Source organism: Polyodon spathula, chromosome 6 (assembly GCF_017654505.1).
Source record: "Polyodon spathula isolate WHYD16114869_AA chromosome 6, ASM1765450v1, whole genome shotgun sequence".
NCBI classification, from domain to species: Eukaryota; Metazoa; Chordata; class Actinopteri; order Acipenseriformes; family Polyodontidae; genus Polyodon; species Polyodon spathula.
The window spans coordinates 25,352,462-25,372,453 of record NC_054539.1 but is presented as its reverse complement, the minus strand read 5'-3'; positions in this window follow the sequence as shown (position 1 = coordinate 25,372,453).

Below are 19,992 nucleotides of genomic sequence, written 5' to 3'. Positions count from 1 at the left end.
TGATTAAGAGTAGGTGGGAGAGAGCCATGTGAGAGACTCTGTGGAAACTTAATACAGTAGTGTAGATATCTGAGTGGAAAACTTCTTATACAATTCGACTAGGAAAACTTCAGGACCTGGAGATTTACCACTCTGCATTGCCTTGATGGCCTGTGTAACCTCACAAGATGGCAGTGGTGCTTCCAAGTCTGATCTAGATTCAGGGTCAATTGAAGGTACGTCAAGAACCTCAAAATAGAAATGAAGCAGAGAAGAGTTCGTAGGAATTTCAGAGGTGTAAAGAGAAGAATAACACCTTTTAAATGTGTTATTAACATTAAATTGATCCACAGTAGTTGAACCAGACTGTGTATGTATTTCAGTGATCAAGTGCATAGCAGTAAACTGGCAGAGTTGAAAAGCTAGCAGTTTTCTGGCTTTGTTGCCATATTCGTAAGTGGCATGGCATAATTTAAACAAAAGTTGTCAAGCATGGTTAGTAGAAAGAAGGTTAAATTCAGTTTGTAAAGCCAGCCTCTTTTTTATAAAGATTAGGGATAGGAGTCAATGCATAGCTTTGATCTGTTTGCAAAATAATGTGTCATTTGCAAAAGTCGTGCCTCACAGCATTTATTTACCTGAGTTGTATGTGAGATTATCTGACCATGAATATACGCCTTAAATGTCTCCCATAGAGTGGAGAAAGATATTTCTGGGGTATTATTAGTTTCTAGAAAGGCAGTAGGAGAGAGTTAAAGCACCACCTACGACAAGACGGGTATTGAGCAGCAAATGCAAGTTCCATTACTACAGGGGCATAGTCAGAGATTAAAATACTGTGATATTTACAGGAAGCCAATGAGGGAAGCAATGTATTATCCAATAGAAAATAATCAATTGATGAGTGTGTGATGGACTGCGGAAAAAAGAATACTCTTTTGCTGAAGGAAATAAAAAAAAAATGCCATGGGCCAGATATTTTGTAAGTTTCATGAAAGCAATGAATAACAGTAGCAGATTTAGAATGATACATTTATTTTGTAGTGGAGAGGTCCAGACAGGGGTCTAAAACACAATTAAAGTCTCCTGCCATGATCAGTTGGTGGGTGTGAAGTTCAGAAAATGAAAACAGAATATTTATTAAAAAATTAGGTATCATCCCAGTTGGGTCCATAAAGATTGGCCAAGATAACTGGTTTATCCAATAGCTTGCCCGTCACTATAACATAGCACCCATTAGAATAAGAGTCTGGGGAGCAGTAAAGAGCACATTTTTGTGCACAATAATTGCTATGCCTCTAACCTTAGTATGAAAAGTTGTATGAAATAACTGCCCCATCCAACCATTTTGAATATGAAAGTGGTCATAAGTATGCAGGTGGGTCTCCTGTAGATAAGCAATTCCAACATTAAGTTTTTGTAGATGGGCTAAAACCTTATTTCTCTTAACTGGATGGTTCAGCCCCTTCACATTCAAGCTAACAAAATTCACTAAACATCTTCTATTATTTAGTCCAGTACTAGATGCCATGAATTAGAATATCATTCTGTGTATGAAAGTAACAGAATTGAAACACACAGAAGGTAATCTTAAACCATTCTCCGTGTTTCTGGTCACAAACTCCCCACTGAATGTTTCTAGAAAGAGTCTTAAACTAACTGCTGGACAAGTGTTTTATCATTACCTATCATTGAATGAATCATTTAGGCGCTAGCAGTGTCATGCAGAAGGTAAGCCAGACAGTTTTAAGTATGCTTTGACACGTTGGACAGTGAACAGTACCTCTTATAAATAGAGCCGACAAGGGTCGAAACCACGGACCAATTGAAAACAACGGGCTCTCTCTGAACAAAATCAACAAATGAGAAACACGTCACATGGACTCAGACACATCCCAAAATAACCAAACTAACCAATCACAGGGTGGAAGTCAGGACAATAAAACCAGCTGTGCAACTTTCAAACAAGGTGTGTGCTTGAGGGATTGCTCTCCACAAACAAGAAGTTTGCCTATGAGAGAGTTGGAGTTTGCCAATGCTTGAGTTTGCCCCTTCTTGAGTTTGCACCATAGAGGAACAGCACTCCAGGCAAGAGAAAGAAGTGAGTTTCACCCGCTAGAAGTGGCTTGGAGTTTGGAGGAACAAAATGGAAGCTAAACTGCTCTGAACAAAGTTGCTGAATCATGGGAGCATAAGTGCTCAAATTCACAGAAGACAAGGAAGAACTAATATTCTGAAGAATGGCTAAAATCAGCTTTGAAGTGAGACAAACAGTAAATGGAAGCAAACCCAGCAGCTAGACCTAAGGTCATGTACGAGCTGTATACAAGATTTGCTACAAGAACACTTCTATGAACTACATAACTTCAGTTCCAATGTATTATTTGAATTGGGTTATGGCTGATCAAATGAACTATTTCCAGATGGAAAACTGTCAACAACTTTAATGCTGCAAGACTTGGAGATCAACAAGCTGATCTCCATTTGAAAATAACTTTGTTTATTGCAGGCCTACACAATACAATGCGTACAGCAAAGTACCTTCTACATTGGAAATTTAGATCCAGAGAGTTGCAGTATTCATTACAAAGATTGATTTCTTTATATGGAAATCGATAAGTATTCAACATATCTAATATTAAATACTTTATGACCCGAGAAAGTAACTGAAGCAAATTCTATCAAGTTAAGCGGATAAATTGTTCTAGGAATAGAATATAACTTCCTGTTTTAGAGTGTGTAAGAAATGTATTTTGTTTGTTTGAAATGTGCAACTCCAAAGAGTTGCCTTGTAAATGCAAAGAATTTGATCATTGCCCCATTTCTGAGTTAATTTGAATATATAATCAACTGAGGTTAATAACATATGTATGTATTATTAGTTTGGTACATCATGTCTAAACTAAATTAACATGGTAAAACTAATTTGCTAAATTAGGTACTGGAATGTTGGATTCCTTTCTGAATGGGAACTTGAAGTTATTCTTATGCATATTGACATGATTGATTACAAAGAGAAAACGGGTATTGAAATTACTAGTGCAAAATGACACTTTGTGTGATAAGCCATATTCCATATTAGTATATTAACCATGTATGCTATTGATGTTATGGTCATTGTAATCGTTTGACTATGGAATCAATGAACTTTACACTATTGACACATATTTCTAACCAGTAGCCTTTCATTTCTGTAATATTAGATTAGTTGTGCATCCCTTTTTATTCCTAAATAAACTATTGTTTTACATTTCTGACACATTGTGTGAATGTCGGTAATTGTCAAGGGAATTCAAGTTCTACATGATCTCACCTGAACTATTATGGTATGTCTCCGGTATTAACATTTGGACATTCTGAAACAGGCTGCCTAGAGACTAATTTATATATAAATAAATTGTATACCTAATTCACTACATTTTTGGAGGCCCCTCTGGGATATCATACAATGAAACAAACTGGATTCCATTGACAATAAACACACGTTCAGAAATATTAAAATCTAGTGCACTATTCTGATAGATACTGCTCTGTCTCGTACACTGAGCTGGGAAACTGGGAGTGGCCTGCTTGCCTTTGCGAAGCTGCAGGCTCTGTGTGTGTGAGTTATACTATGAAATCGAGCTCAGTGCTGTGCACATTAAATCAGCTGCAAGCAGATTTTGATTGAAAGTAAATAGATAATATTATTTTGCTGGTACTGCTTTGAATAATAATGGCACTGTTGTTTTGTGAATTTGAATGTTTAGTCCAGACAGTAGCAGAGGATGAAGTCCATGTTTGCATTGAAACTACACTGGATGTTAATTTTAAGCATGGCATTAAATAAACACCACCTCAAGTTGGTAGACAGGGGATCCTGGGTTCAGATAGGAGATGGAAATGGTTGAAGCAGTTAACGTTTACTCCGAAGGAGTTAAAGAAAGCTAAAAATAATGAATAGGACCAAACTGGTTTGGTTGAAATAACAACTGCAAAAGAAGCAGGAGTTAATTCTGTCTGAATCAGCAAGGTGGTAATTCAAGAGAGAGATGAGTTAAAATTGAAATATTTATCAGTGGTCTAAATTGCTAAATCAGATTACATATACAATACAATTACATTTTATAAAAAAAAAAAAAAAAAAAAAATAATAATAAAAAAAACAGCAGTGCAATAACAACAACAAAACAATAACATCCCATCCATTGTACAGTAAATGAAAAGTTGTTACAGGTCATAAAATACAGTAACAGACATTCTTATGTGTACATATCCTTCTCCTTTGAAAATACCGCTGTGCCCTTTTTAAATTGGAAGGGATGGGGTTAATTTCCCCTACCTGACTGGGTTTATTATATTCAGGTGGCTGGGGTTGATTAGATGGTTATTTTAATTAACGATCAATCAGCGACCAGCCACCTGACATAAAAGGAGGCCTCTGCTTCTCATTTGAGAGGAGGGAACTGAGGAAGCAGGTTGTGTGTTTGTATTTTTGAAATTGTTTAAATCCAGTGAAGGCATTGCCCAGCCTGGAAACCTTTATTTTTGTGAGTTTTGTTTTTGCTTTATTTGTGTTTGAATATCTGTTATTTTGCCATTGTGCACTTTCATTTTTGTGTTTATTTATAATAAAATAGTTATTTTTTGAACTGAAGTCTGTCTCTGGGCCTCTATCCGTTCACCAGCCTGCCACAACTGCACACACAGGTGTATGAGAAAAAAAAAATAATACAATGATAATAATAATAATTAATATATAATAATGAAAAAGTCAAAGCATGAACATACTGATTAAGCTCAGAAAATATTTCACCTTTTTCCCTTAACCCTTCCCCTTGCTTCAGAGTTGTCATGCATATATACAATTAGAGAAAATAAAAATAAATTAGATATATATATATACATATTTATATATATATATATATATATATATATATATATAATATATATATATATATATATATATACAGCAGGGAGGGGTTAATATTCTCCCTACCAAAAACATGTGCATATGCACATTTTGGTTAATTATTTTATTGTTTAATTATCACCCGCACCTGGGGATCACTGCAAATTAGGACTGGGTGCAGGGTATAAATAGTCAGCAGCTAGTCTACTCGAGGCTGCTGAAACGAAGGGAGCAGAAAGTGTGCTCTGTTCCCGAGCAGGCATAAAAAAATGTAAGTTTTGTGTTTAAACTGTGTGATTCATCCTGCGAGCTAGTCAGATACCTGCAACAAATGTGTAGTCAGTGCTCCGAAGGAGCTAGGTGTTTGTTTGTGTTTGTTTATTTTGCTTATTTTTTTAATTAAAAGTGCACATCGGCGCTGAAAAAATTAATTTCTGTGTCCTGGGTCCTGTTTGAAAGGGGCAACGAACCGTGTGAGAGTTGCAGTCTATATACTATATATATATATATATATATATATATATATATATATATATATATATATATATACACACACACAAGTACTGTGCAAAAGTTTTAAGCAGGTGTGAAAAAATGTTGTTAAGTAAGAATGCTTTCAAAAATAAGCATGTTAATAGATTATATTTATCAATTAACTAAATGCAAAGTGAGTGAACAGAGGAAAAATCTAAATCAAATCAATATTTGGTGTGACCACCCTTTGCCTTCAAAACAGCATCAATTCTTCTAGGTACATTTGCACAAAGTCAGGGATTTTGTAGGCATATAGTCAGGTGTATAATTAAACAATTATACCAAACAGGTGCTAATGATCATCAATTCAATATGTAGGTTGAAACACAATCATTAACTGAAACAGAAACAGCTGTTTAGGAGGAATAAAACTGGGTGAGGAACAGCCAAACTCAACTAACAAGCTGAGGTTGCTGAAGACAGTTTACTGTCAAAAGTCATACACCATGGCAAAACTGAGCACAGCAACAAGACACAAGGTAGTTATACTGCATCAGCAAGGTCTCTCCCAGGCAGAAATTTCAAGGCAGACAGGGGTTTCAAGATGTGCTATCCAAGCTCTTTTGAAGAAGCACAAAGAAACAGGCAACGTTGAGGACCATAGACGCAGTGGTTGGCCAAGGAAACTTACTGCAGCAGATGAAAGACGCATCATGCTTACTTCCCTTCGCAATCGGAAGATGTCCAGCAATGCCATCAGCTCAGAATTGGCAGAAAACAGTGGAACCCTGGTACACCCATCTACTGTCCAGAGAAGTCTGGTCAGAAGTGGCCTTCATGGAAGACTTGCGGCCAAAAAGCCATACCTCCCATGTGGAAACAAGGCCAAGTGTCTCAACTATGCATGAAAACACAGGAACTGGGGTGCAGAAAAATGGCAGCAGGTGCTCTGGACAGATGAGTCAAAATTTGAAATATTTGGCTGTAGCAGAAGGCAGTTTGTTCGCCAAAGGGCTGAAGAGCGGTACACGAATAAGTGTCTGCAAGCAACAGTGAAGCATGGTTCCTTGAAAGTTTGGGGCTGCATTTCTGCAAATGGAGTTGGGGATTTGGTCAGAATTAAGTCTATTAATAGTTAATAGTCAATGCTGAGAAGTACAGGCAGATACTTATCCATCATGCAGTACCATTAGGGAGGCATCTGATTGGCCACAAATTTATTCTGCAGCATGACAACGACCCCAAACATACAGTGAAAGTCATTAAGAACTATCTTCAGCGTAAAGAAGAACAAGGAATCCTGGAAGTGACGGTATGGCCCCCACAGAGCCCTGATCTCAACATCATCGAGTCTGTCTGGGATTACATGAAGAGAAAGAAGCAACTGAGGCTGCCTAAATCCACAGAAGAACTGTGGTTAGTTCTCCAAGATGTTTGGACCAACCTACCTGCCAAGTTCCTTCAAAAACTGTGTGCAAGTGTACCTAGAAGAATTGATGATGTTTTGAAGGCAAAGGGTGGTCACACCAAATATTGATTTTATGTAGATTTTTCTTCTGTTCACTCACTTTGCATTTTGTTAATTGATAAATATAAACTGTTAACATGTCTATTTTTGAAAGCATTCTTACTTTACAACATTTTTTCACACCTGCCTAAAACTTTTGCACAGTACTGTGTATATATATATATATATATATATAATATATATATAGATATATATATATATATATATAAACCGTGGGCAGACTGGCTCTAGCATATAGCTATATATATATATATATATATATATCTATATCGATGGAGAACACATAAATAATTCGCCATTTCGTCTCGTTTTTGTAAAATACACACATTACAGAATCCTGTATAGCTCTGCAACTATACAAGCAATTTTAATTCTGATTTCTGATTTACAATCCTTGTAAAATTGCGACACTCTCTCTCTCTCTCTCATGTAAAACAACACAAAAACAATAAAATTGTATCCAGTAAAAATGTAATATGGAACAGGCCCTCAAAAAATAAAGGTTTATATGGATGGGAGTCGTAAAATTAAATTACCGTCCATGGGAGCTCAAAGAAATGCGTCTTTATATCTCAAAGCTCAACAGTGCCCCCAGGGTGGATATAGTGGAGGCAAGCGTACGTCAGTAGCTGCTTGAATGTCTGTCTGACGTTCTTTTCTGAGTGTCATTTTAGTATAGTTTTAAGTAGAACCACTTTTCCAATTCTAAGGAGATCGATCTCCACTGTATCCAACATCAGGAAAACTTTTAGATCTGCTACAATGTGTTGAAGGGGACAGTATTCAATATATCCAAATGCAGTATTTATGGATAGTATTTGATGAATCCTTATCCAAAACGAGACCTATACGCACTGATCCTGTCCGTGTATTTATGGGAAGCCTTCAATGGCTTGTTTAATTTCGGATGGATTTTATGATCGTGTTGAACTATAAGATTCTTCATGGGCTAGCTCCTCAGTACCTTTCAGACATGCTGTCTGAATACATTCCAGCCCGTTCTCTATGTTCTGCTACTGCTGGGCTACTGACAGTGCTGGATGAAACTATTTTGGGGCCCTGTGCTCTTCCGTAACTGCCCCCCACAATAATAACAATAATAATAATTATAGATCTTTCTCAGCAGAAAACACTGAAGCAACAAAGATTATGAAGAAAATAATTTGCACTTTTTTTTAATGTTACGACATAAGTTCTCCTTTTTAACCTATTCTTTATGTCCCTTGATACACATGCTTCTTGTCTAAAAAAAGTTTAATAAGAAACGAAACACAGCACAAGTTGAAGGCGAGCACAATAATCAGTCCCACTTAACTTTTGGCTGAAAATGTCTTGCACACATAATGATTGTAAGACTGACAAACCAAGCTTTTGTACTGCCGGTCAGGCGCTTTGAAATCTGCATTGTGATTCTTGCAAAGGGGCAGGCCCTTATCAATCCAGTGCTTTCTGCCATTTTCATCAATTGCCTGCCATTCAGATGGATCTGTCGATAAGAAGGTTGTGAAAGAACATTATGTGCATTAGGATGACATTTCCTCATTGCAGCCTCAGACATCTCTAGCTGGGGGACCTACTCTCAGCTTGTTTTGATTCTGTACACCAGCTTCGACAGCACAGCCTGAACTTGACATTCCCCTATTACCACTTGATTGAAAAAATTGCTCAGTTCAGGCACTTTGCTGAGTAATTCGTTGCCACGCCATTGCTTTTCTTTAATTTTCTTTTGACCGAACCACTTATATATTTCCGACGTGGCATTTTTATATAAAACCAATAACAAAATTTAACTAATGTGATTGAGTGCCTTACATTATTTCCGTGCTACTTACATGTATGTTAAGTCTAAACCAAGGCAGCCTCTGAGGGACAAACATAAAGGTGCTTGAATGGTTTGTGACAACAAGAAATTTAGTAGAATGCGTTATTGTGTTTTTAATACAAATACAAGCTAATATGACGTTTATGGGTACTGTTAATTTGGGGCGGTTCTGATTGTCATTTACACTACTTCTCATCACGTTAAGGTGATTTTTATTTTGCATTCTTCTATTTTTAATCACTGGTGCACATTGGTTAATCTGGTTTCTGACCATCCCAAAGGCTTGGCTCAAAACTGTGGGAGGTAGAGCATTCAGGTACCATGCTCTCTATTGAGTTCTCTTCCGAAACATATCAGGATCTGAGCATAAAGATTGAAGACCTATTTGTTTGACAAGGCATTTCCATCCAAAATGCAGACTTTGCTGCATTGATATATTTTCCTCTTTAGAAAAAGAGTTATATTGCAAAGAGCTATTCTAAGCTTCAACACCCACTATCCAATGGACGCAAAAGAACAAGTATGTTTTGCCTCAGCTACAACTTCTTAAAAGTTGACTGACAGAAAGAAGCTTTACTGTGTGTTTTAAATAATTTAGTTTAACCTGTCAGTGGATAAACATTTCCATACTTATGTTTTTGTGATGGACAATTATTCAAACAAACATTTTAGAAAGGCAATAAAAATGATTTTATATTTTTAAGAAGTATCTTCAAAAATTATGTAGATTAATTCTCCAAGTTATGAGAAAAAAAAAAAGCCACTGAGTTTTGCAACTATCTTAGAGCTTTGTTAATCCATTCTGTTCTCCATTATCGGGACAGTAGCAAAACTAATGTACAGTATGCTATAAAATGACTAAGCATTAGCTAATAGCATTTAATATCATCAAAGTAATTTAAATTATAAAATTAATGAACAAATATAATGTTTTATTTTGTCCCTTCACAGCACTAAACTTTGGTCTTGTTTCGGAATACCGGAAAGAAATGAAAAATGAACTCACTAGAAGAAGGCGAAAAGTATAATAGCTGCGTCCATGTGTCAAAGGGGGGTGTTGGAACTGATACTGTAGGTGTCAGTAAATTAACTGGTTAATTAGTTATTAGTTGTTATAGGAGGTATTCTATCCTAGGAGTAACATTAAAAACTGCAGCAGGTGTCAAATCCACAGTGACACTCAACATCTCTCCATGAATGACATCTTTCAGATTACATTCAAAAAATGTATTTCTTTGGTCCCTTTATTGTAACCCTGTATAAAGAGTTTAAATTATCTGAAATAGTTAAACCAGTCAATAAGAGCCAACAAGAAAAAAAAATATGCTTCAGTCATTTTGTGAATATGTTCTACACATTTACTTCTAACTTGGTCTATTTTTTCTTGAATTCACTATTCAGCCTTTTTAGATTTGATTAAATAGCTTTTCATGCTAGCTTGTGTCTGTTTCAGAATTCTTTGTTAATGCACTGTTGTGTATATGTAAAAGAGCATGTACCGGTGGCAGCAGCTTTCCTTCACAACACACACAGACAGCTTTTCTCAATAATGAACACCCTTAAGCACGGAAGGGTGGTTAGCATGCATATTTTCTTCAATGATTGAGTTGATTGTTGAGCATTATTTTGTTAAACAACTCATTTTAAAGAGATTTGTTCAACTACAACTTCCAGCTGCTTTATCTCTCTGTTTTTCATTCTTTTATATATTTTTAAAAGCAGGAACACCACATTTTACTTTCCAGTCTTTGATACAAACAGGTCAATAATAGTAAAAGGAGTGCTGGTTCTTTTATTTATGACAGGAAATACCAACTACAATTGTTATATCCTGTTGACAATGTATGTTACTGCTTGAGAAAACTCTTACATAAAATATGACCACAATTTGTGGACTTGTAAAGACGTGAAAAAGATTATCACTCATATAGGTGCGTATAAGGTATATATGTAAAAAAATCAGTGATGCAACACAAATGAGTTCTTAACTTAAACAGCTTTGTGCACAAAACTTGCACACACTTAGGTAAAATTAGCTGCAGGTCTTTAGGATGGATGGCAGTCACAAGAATAGAGGACAGTATTGAGGACTTTTGTTCAGCCAACCCAGCATGAGCACCAAATCAGAAAAAACAACAATATCAAATCAGTGAAAATATATACTATTTTAAGTGGTCCTAGTTTTTAAACTCTTACTCCTCGGTCCTATGTTTACAATTCATCACTGCACATAGACTGTTTTGCTTTTAACAGTTCATTGTACTTGTTTAGATAACTTCACAAAACATGCTTTTCGAACATTGCCCTGAGTGAATTCCAAATGACCCCCTGCATGTTTCTTAAGGCTACCAGAAGCATGTTTTCTCAGAATTCTCTTATCCTTGTTTTCATTTAAGGTTAAATCAAGTTATAAGCCAATCCAACTTAGAAAGGGTTTCTTTTTATGCAACTTAATTGGTCTACAGTGGGTATCTGGAAGCAGGAGATTTGTTGAAGTTTTATTTGGGAATTTGACCAGGCCCGTATTCTTTAATATGACACACACTCAGTTTTACTGATCTCAAATGAATTGTTTGTTTTATTATTAGTAGTCTTAGTTATCGTAATAGTAACTCCTTATGGCTTCATTTAAAATAATAATTAATTATAGTTTATCCACCAATGGCACTGTTGAATTACCAGTTCATAATAAAATAACTGGTAGAAGATAAAACACTGATGAGCAAGCCTGGGCATAAGTAATGGCAGTACAAAACATCACTCTAATTCCTGTCTGTGTTCATTTTTTTATTTGAGCAGTTCTTAGGGTGCCTCAACACAAGAAAATAAAACAGTGTATTTATGTTTCGGGCCAGTATAAAATGTGAAGCCCTTATCAACACAGATTTTTGGTCTAAATTGCAAATCTGTGTTGGGGACGATTGGTCATTGATTTACAGTTTGTACGGTAGTAGTACATTTACTGGTATAAGGACCCGACACCTAATATCAATTCGGACCGCTTTTTACCACAGTGATGTCCTAGACTTGTCATGACATAGACTCCACAAACTGCCTGAAGTTGTCTTGCAGGATTGTGGCCCACATAAGCTTCAAGAATGACCCGCAACTGGGTCACTGAGGTAAGCAGCCACAAATTATTCAGATCCGCTGGGCCAGGAAGAGGAGGATCCAGTGCAAATGATAATGGAATGTCTATTTTTCAATTGCCTACCAATTACAGTGATTGTTGTAACACTTGATTGATTTATTTAACCCTTTGCGGTCCATTAATTTAGTGCTTGTCAGGCACATCAGGTCCAATTTATTTTCACACAAGCTGTTTATTTTACATGCACTGTTTAAAAGTAATTTTATTCACAGTAAAACAGGTTTAAAAGGCACTGCATATCAACATGACACTCAGCACTGCATCTCCTGCCATGCCCCATCCCTTGTTCGCTGTATTTATCACATACCTCTTCATAGTCATGCATACTGATAAATCATCTCCTGATCACTTGATTTATCACCAAACTCCTCAATAATGCGATCCAAGTCTTTATTTAATTACTATAATATCTCAAAAACTTTAAAAAAGACTACAATATGGTTAAAACCATTTGGGTTTTTAAGGTCAGACTGACTACATTTGTTAGTAAAAATCAGAAAAGGGAATACTTTGTTGTTTTATTATAAATATGCATACGATGTATGCTTTAGTCAAAGTATGTAAAAGGATATTTCAGTTCCAAACTTCACAAGAATTAATGTTGCATTTGGCTCATATTAAGAGGCTATTAAAGGTTTAACAGGGATCAGGCTTGTTTGCCTGCAAATATTTGAATTTACCAGCTGGTCGTTCTCAGGCTGCATTTTTTTTTATTTATAGAATATTGGTTTTGCATCATTCAAACTGACATAATGCATTATGTATACATTTGAACTATAACATTTAATAAACAGTATGTATTTGTGTATGGCACATAACAAAAAAAAACAAACAATACTGTAGACAAGCAAAGCACTTAAAAAGACCTTTAAGGATTAAAAAAAGAAACAGCTAAACTCGTTTAACACCAGAGGTGTTATTTTACAAAGATTACCAACAGCAGTAACTCACCCCTCATTAACACAAACAATAACCAACAAATAATCACAGTTTACACACAAATATCCCAACCCCCAGCATCCTTTGCAAGCAATTAATTTACATGAGTCCGCTCCGACAATCTTCATATATGACATATACATATATAAAACAAGCAAGATGGGCTGAATGGCCTCCTCTCGTTTGTAACCTTTCTTATGTTCTAATATTTTTTTTATAATAAACACACTGATTAATATTCAATTTAAAAAGGTAAATACATGTTTCAATAAAATTAAATATATATAATATTACTGTAAAGTATATAATATATATATATATATATATATATATATATATATATAGATCTATATATATATATATTATATCTATATATATTATATCAATACTTTAATCAATGTCTTAGGCCAACATCATATATTAGTATCATAATACTTATGAATGCATGAATGGATTTTTAATGTATTTTTATTTAGTTCCATAATATTTACACAAATTTGTTGCTAAATATATTTTTTATATATTTAAACAGCATCCATAAATGTACATGACAAATGTAAAGCTAAAACATAATATATTTAAAATGTATGGTAAGTTGGCTGCAAATATATATTAATAACAATATATTGTAAAATGAATTTTTAGTCCGTTAAATAAAATCAATCAGTCAATCTTTATTTTATACAGAGCCTTTCATAGTGGATCGCTATCACAAAGCGCTTTACAAGATGCAGTAACAACAAGGAAATCCATCATACTTTAATTACAGAGAAATGCATAATACATGATATATAGTAAAAAAAAAAAATAATAAAAAAAAGCAGTTCCCCACACAACTCAGGAGAACTAAAGGTTCAGTAGGCGTCCAACAACCAAGCCAGTTTCCTCTTTTCCACCCATGGACCCCAGAGCAGATGTTAGTGAATAACCGGCATCTGTAGGACAGAGGCAAGCCTTGCATATATCTGACTGAGCTCACCAGGTGTCTGGTCGGTTGGTATGCTGTAGCATGACAAGCAGAAACGGTTCCTGTAGGTTCTGCCTCCCTAACCTGTGGGAGTGCCAGAGAGAATGCAACACTCAATCCGGAAACCCCAGTGAAGAACGACCACTTCACACAGCCAGGACGGCAAACCTGCGCTCTCCTGACTGTATGACTCACCTTGTACACCATACGGTGCCATACCCTAGCATTTATTTTATTTCTACACATAGCTGACAAAGACAAGCCTGACTGCATGTCATTTCATGCTTGCTGAAAATTATTAAGGAACGTGGGTTATCTTTCAAAGTGTTCTTTTGTCTTAATCCTTCCAAAGCCTTCTCAGCTAATGGATAGCACAAAAGGTATTTGAAATATCATTGTAACAGTGTATTGCCGAAATTGATCAAGGGTTTTAAAACAATATCAATATTTAACATATCATGACATTAGCATTAGTTTTATTAAGAACATTTTAATGTATACTGCTAGTTGTCAGAATATTGACCTTTGGACGAGACGTAAAACAGAGGTCCTAGTGTAAGTGACTGTGTAACAGCTGGTGGTGTGTAGTTTACCCCCTAGTCTCTGTAAATCACTTTGGATGAAAAGCATCTGCTCTATGACTTTATATCAACTACATTTTCCTCTTGCACAGGTTTTAGTGCACAATGATCCTAGAGGTTCTGTACGGTGCAACACTAATATAAGACCCTCATCACAATCAGCCTTCAGGCCTCTCAAAAGCAAAGTTTGATTAAATAGTTAGTCAGCATGGTAAAATAGAAAAGAAAGTGCTGACTGGCCAAACACCAGCAACTTTGAAGCACTGCAAAAATAATAATAATAATAATAATAATAATAATAATAATAATAAATAATAATAATAATATATAATAATAAAGCATTGTATAGAATGTAGACTTTTTTTTTGTAAATACTGATACTGTCTACTTAAAATAGCTAATATAATTATAGTTATTACATTATATTATCATTTAAAAACACCCTTATGTCCTTTGGAGAAATGCATAAGCAATAACATCATTGAAAATGATGAGACAGGATCCTCGAGGAGGTTCAGAAGCATTTAAACTAGAAAGGAAGGAGGGAGAAATCAACAAAAAAATTGAAGGGAGACTACATCAAAACAAGGGCAACAACTCAGGTAAGATAGCCATTAAATGTATTTATCTAAATGCTAGAGATCTCAAAAACAAAATTCTAGAACTGGAAACTTCTGCACTAACAAGTAATTATGATGTGTTAGGTGTTACAGAAACTTGGCTATCTGAGACTGATGGCGGCGAATATAATACAGTTCACACACCTTTGTCGTATCTTATGCAATAAGTACAGTACCAACAATGTTGCAAAAAATAAGATGGCCATATTTACGTTTGTAAATTTCCCAGCTCGATCTCTTATGTTGACTTCCAGGAATGTGGTGTTTACGTCACTGTTTACATTCTTGACAAGCACTTTGCCGCATTTTAGGCTTCCTTTTCAGTCACATATGTGAACGCATTTAGGCCCCCTAAAACCTCAACTGTGAACAGGAAATTTGAGGCAGCCCAGAGACGGCCCAAGGCCGGCTCAGTAAGTGTGAACAGGGTCTAGGTGAGGTCACATACCAATGTAGTGTGGAGAGGGAAATAATACCAAGACAGAATCATCAATTCAACACCAAGGAGGCCGGTTTATTTTCCCTTTCTTTTCTTACAGTAGTTTCTAAGAGTCTTAGGGCTGAAATCTTTATTATAAGGTGCATTTCTTTCTCTTCAGCAAGCAATACAACTAAACACTCACGGTGTCCTGATTCAAGCAGAGCTTCAGTGAGGAAGAAGAGTTGATCCAGTGGCTATCATCAAAACAGAAAAGCTACAGTGAGAGCTACACTAGCTTCTGCTTCTAATTGACACTCCAAAACACCATACCCCCCACTCTTCGAACTTCCAGTGTGGATCAGGATTCTGCAGCATCTCTTATTAGTCAAAATACCGTGCATACAACAAAAAAGAAATGCATTGAAGAAACTTAAATAATAATAATAATAATAATAATAATAATAATAATAATAATAATAATAATAATAATAATAATAATAATAATAATCATACAGCTCCTGCATTACAAATAAAATGTATTACTTTTCTTGCTAATTCCTAAATAGTTGTATTTATTTTAGTGGTTCTGTATGCGTTACACCTACAGGTGTACATAGTGCTGTGTATCTATAGTATTCTTTTTTTGTTTGTTTGGGTTCCATAAACTTTACAGTAAAATACCGGTATGATCCAGTGTGCAATTTTATTCTTTAAAATACATTTTATTCATGTTTATTCAGTTAATTTTGTTTCTATTTGTAATGTTTTGCCATACTGTGTTTTCTATGTGTTTATTTATTAACATGTTTCATTATTAAGTGCAGCATATTCGTGTGCAGCACCTATTACAGATGTGATATCTGAGTGTGGTGCTTATTCAAGGAAGAGGTAATTCAAGGGAATAATCTTGAACAAATATCTGAGCATGAAAATTACATGTTCGTCCCAGCACTAACTAAAACACAGTCTGAATCCTTAGTGAGGAAACAGTATAATGCTGCAAGCTACTACTGTTTTTATTTCTTTTTTTTCGAATGTCGAAATACCGCGTCTGCTCTTATAACGTTGCTTACATAATAAACAAACCATAAAGCACTATATTTTTTGTCAAACGGCAAAAATTTGAAATGTTGAATAAATGGTGTCACATAAAAATAAAAATAAAAAATACACCCCTCGTACTATAGCGTGTATGTTTCTCTATTTGATCAGATCACCTGGCCATGGCTAATTCCAGCAGCTTTTAAGGACTGCTTGGTGGTGCGGCCTTTATGTATTGTAGAAAGTTGCATCACAAACACGATGCTGAAGTCTAACATACAACTTCCGGACATGTTTCCATGTAAAAGAACCTCAGTTGTACAGAGTTTTAGCGTGAGAAGATTATATACTTTTGTCTTGAATTTGTACAATGTTTTAGACAAGAACTTCCTACAGCGGATGGATTGTGCGTGGTTTGTACGTGCTACTTCACATGAATAATGACTGTTGAGAGACAATATCAACTTTCTAAACACAGCCAAACATTGTAAACTCATGGCTGACCTCTATAATTGCTGCTGTGGTGTGTGTATACTAGTCAGCTCCTCAGCAACGTTTGTTTGAATGACTATTTTTTTGAGAATAATGGTCTTTTGGGACTATTTTAAGGAATGTTTTGTTAAGGACTGGAAAACATGCTGCTTTTATACAGCTGTACCATGACTCGATTACTAATCAATCATTGAACTGGAGTCTTGGTACTGCTGCATGTGAATTAATAAAAGTGCAATTCCCCGTGCTCACATATTATTACATTTTACTTGCACGTGAAGTGCTGTGCAATCCTTGTGCCTAAATACAAATATACATTTTAAATACTTGTGCGCATAAACCATATTATATCCCGTGTACCAATTACAATACACCAACATTAACACACTACACACAACATACAACACAGAAATATACACAGGGCGGGACAACATTGCCATAGTTAGTCATTCACAAAATATTTTTCAATTATTTTAGAGATTTAGATGTTTATTCTCATTCATTAAAGAAAAAAGGTTGATATAACACAATACATATGTACTTACAAACTCACCTTCACTATATCCCCTGTCAAGTTAATGCACAATTTTACTGCATATGGGAAACGTGCCAATAAATTACCATCTCCACAAATCAGAGAGTAATACAATACCATCACTGCACTTATCCTGACTGTAGTTTTATGAATCAGACAAGTTGTCCCAGTGTATTAACAGTACGAACATCAATTTTATGCCCCATTCAAGTGGTAACTAAACATTATGAAAGTAAATATACTGTATTGCAATAAAATAAAACATAATTGAGGTGAAAGTTTAACTGTTTACCATCACATGGGGCTGGATTACTTGTCTTAGTTTGATGAAGTATCATATAACTTCATAAAGTTAAAGCTGAAAACACAATTAATTTTTTCACAGATAAATCTTTTCTTTTGTTGTTTTTACAGTCGGCTAATATTTAACGGTTCAAAGAGTTATCAGAATGTTTTTTATTTTTATTTGCTTTTAGCAATGCTTTAGTAATGCTACTGGCAGTGAGCAGATTATGATCAATTTTAGGCATTTAGTTCAGAAATCTCTAGTCAGTTAAAGTTTAAAAAAAAAAAAAAAGAAAACCCTGCTATTTATATAAGATAAGAAATGAGCCATACAACAGATTAGAAAGGTAAATAGGGGAACATTGAACAATGAAGTTAAAATATGTAATTTTAGTGGACCCTTTTTTTTTACTGGGTTTGACTGAGCGAACCAAGCTCATTTGATCCCAATCAGATCCAGGTCTACAGGCTACAATAGAATTTTGTCCGATAATTAATACAAAATGTTATTATAGCATTGCAAAAAATGGTCCTTCTAATAATTTCAATGGGTGACACTGCATCATATCTGTGCATTAATTGACAACATAGGAATCTTTGGTGGGTGAACTCAATCTCTGTGAAAACATCCAGAGTCAGTTAGGCAGTAAGTGTCACGGTTGATATTCTGTCATCAGATCGACAGAAACAGAGATACAGGATGTAAAAATCAAATAATAAAATACATCCTGGTCATTTTAGTCATGGTACACACTAGCACTTGCTAATCAATGCATGGAAACGGTTTGCTTTTATTGTAACAGACTGCATTTGAATTCCTAATGATGCCTTAAACAGCTGCCAATTCAAGGTAGCAAGACTATAAAATTACTTGGGGAGGTATAGATTACTCATTTCTGAAGGAAGATAACTACAGTATTATCTATTTTGTTGTGAAATATATAGTCAACTCTCATTAATACAAATTTCAAGGGACCAGCAAAAAAACCTCAAAACACTTTTATCAGTAATTCATAATATCAAAAGCCTAAACCAAATGCATACGGTCAATTATTACAGAAATTACAGTAACACTGAACAAATAACAAGAGAAAAACTATTTAAAAAAAAAAAAAACATTGTAATTACAGTGATAACTGTCGCTAAGCCTCGACCATTACTATAGATAACAGGTCTACCCACAAAAGCCACATCTGGTTAACCACATACTGACCTTTTATTCTTTAGGAGTGGTCCTGTTATCCCACCATTATCACTTCATTGAAACAAATATCTGTAATCAATAAGGGGTTTTAAAATGGAAATTCCCCTTTACATTATTTTCTGTAAACGCATATAATTCAAGTACTGTAAATGTCACGTGCTGTTTTAACTTTGACGTATATATATATATATATAATATATACTGTACTTAGATATTTCATCTATATATAATATAGATTATATATATAGATATATAGGTGTGTGTGTGTTGTGTGTGTATGTTATACATGTACATTGTAAGTGTTTTTCCTCCAGAACTTGACTGATTAATCCGGCTGTTTGTTCAAAGGTCACGGAATTCTTCCACGAACACTGCCTTCAATGAGACGGGTGTTTGCTTGTGCTGGTTGTCATCCTTTTTTTCAGTCACTAGGCAATCGCCTGGTGTATTAGCGGACCACATAATCCATTAAGATTCTTAACACATTGTCATCATATATATATATATATATATATATATATATATATATATATATATATATATATATATATATATATATATATATATACACACACACACACACACACACACACACACACACACACACACACACACACACACACACACACACACACACACAGAAGGTTCGTTGTTATTATGAAAATGAACATTACTGTTTTGCACTTAAGTGAATTAAGATGTTTTAAATCAATCTTTTTTTGTCATGGTTAACGGGCACCTACATAGATGACAATGATGGGATAAACCAACATTGTGAATTTTCTCTGTGCTACCATTTTTAAACAACCTTGTAGATGATTATAAAGTTGTCAGGAGGCTTAACATATATGTTGTATGTTGTCACTGCTGGTTCTTGTAGTCATCCATCCTTAACATAAAATCTTCAGCATCAGTTATAATAAACAGGGTCTCTTAGGTCACTTGCACCATGGAAGGCAAAAGCATTGAGTAAATGGTGTAACAATTACGAGTGTTGTGACTGACAAAAACATTCTGTTTGCCCTCTGTAGGAGAAGGACTTTAATTTGGGTCCAAGCTTCT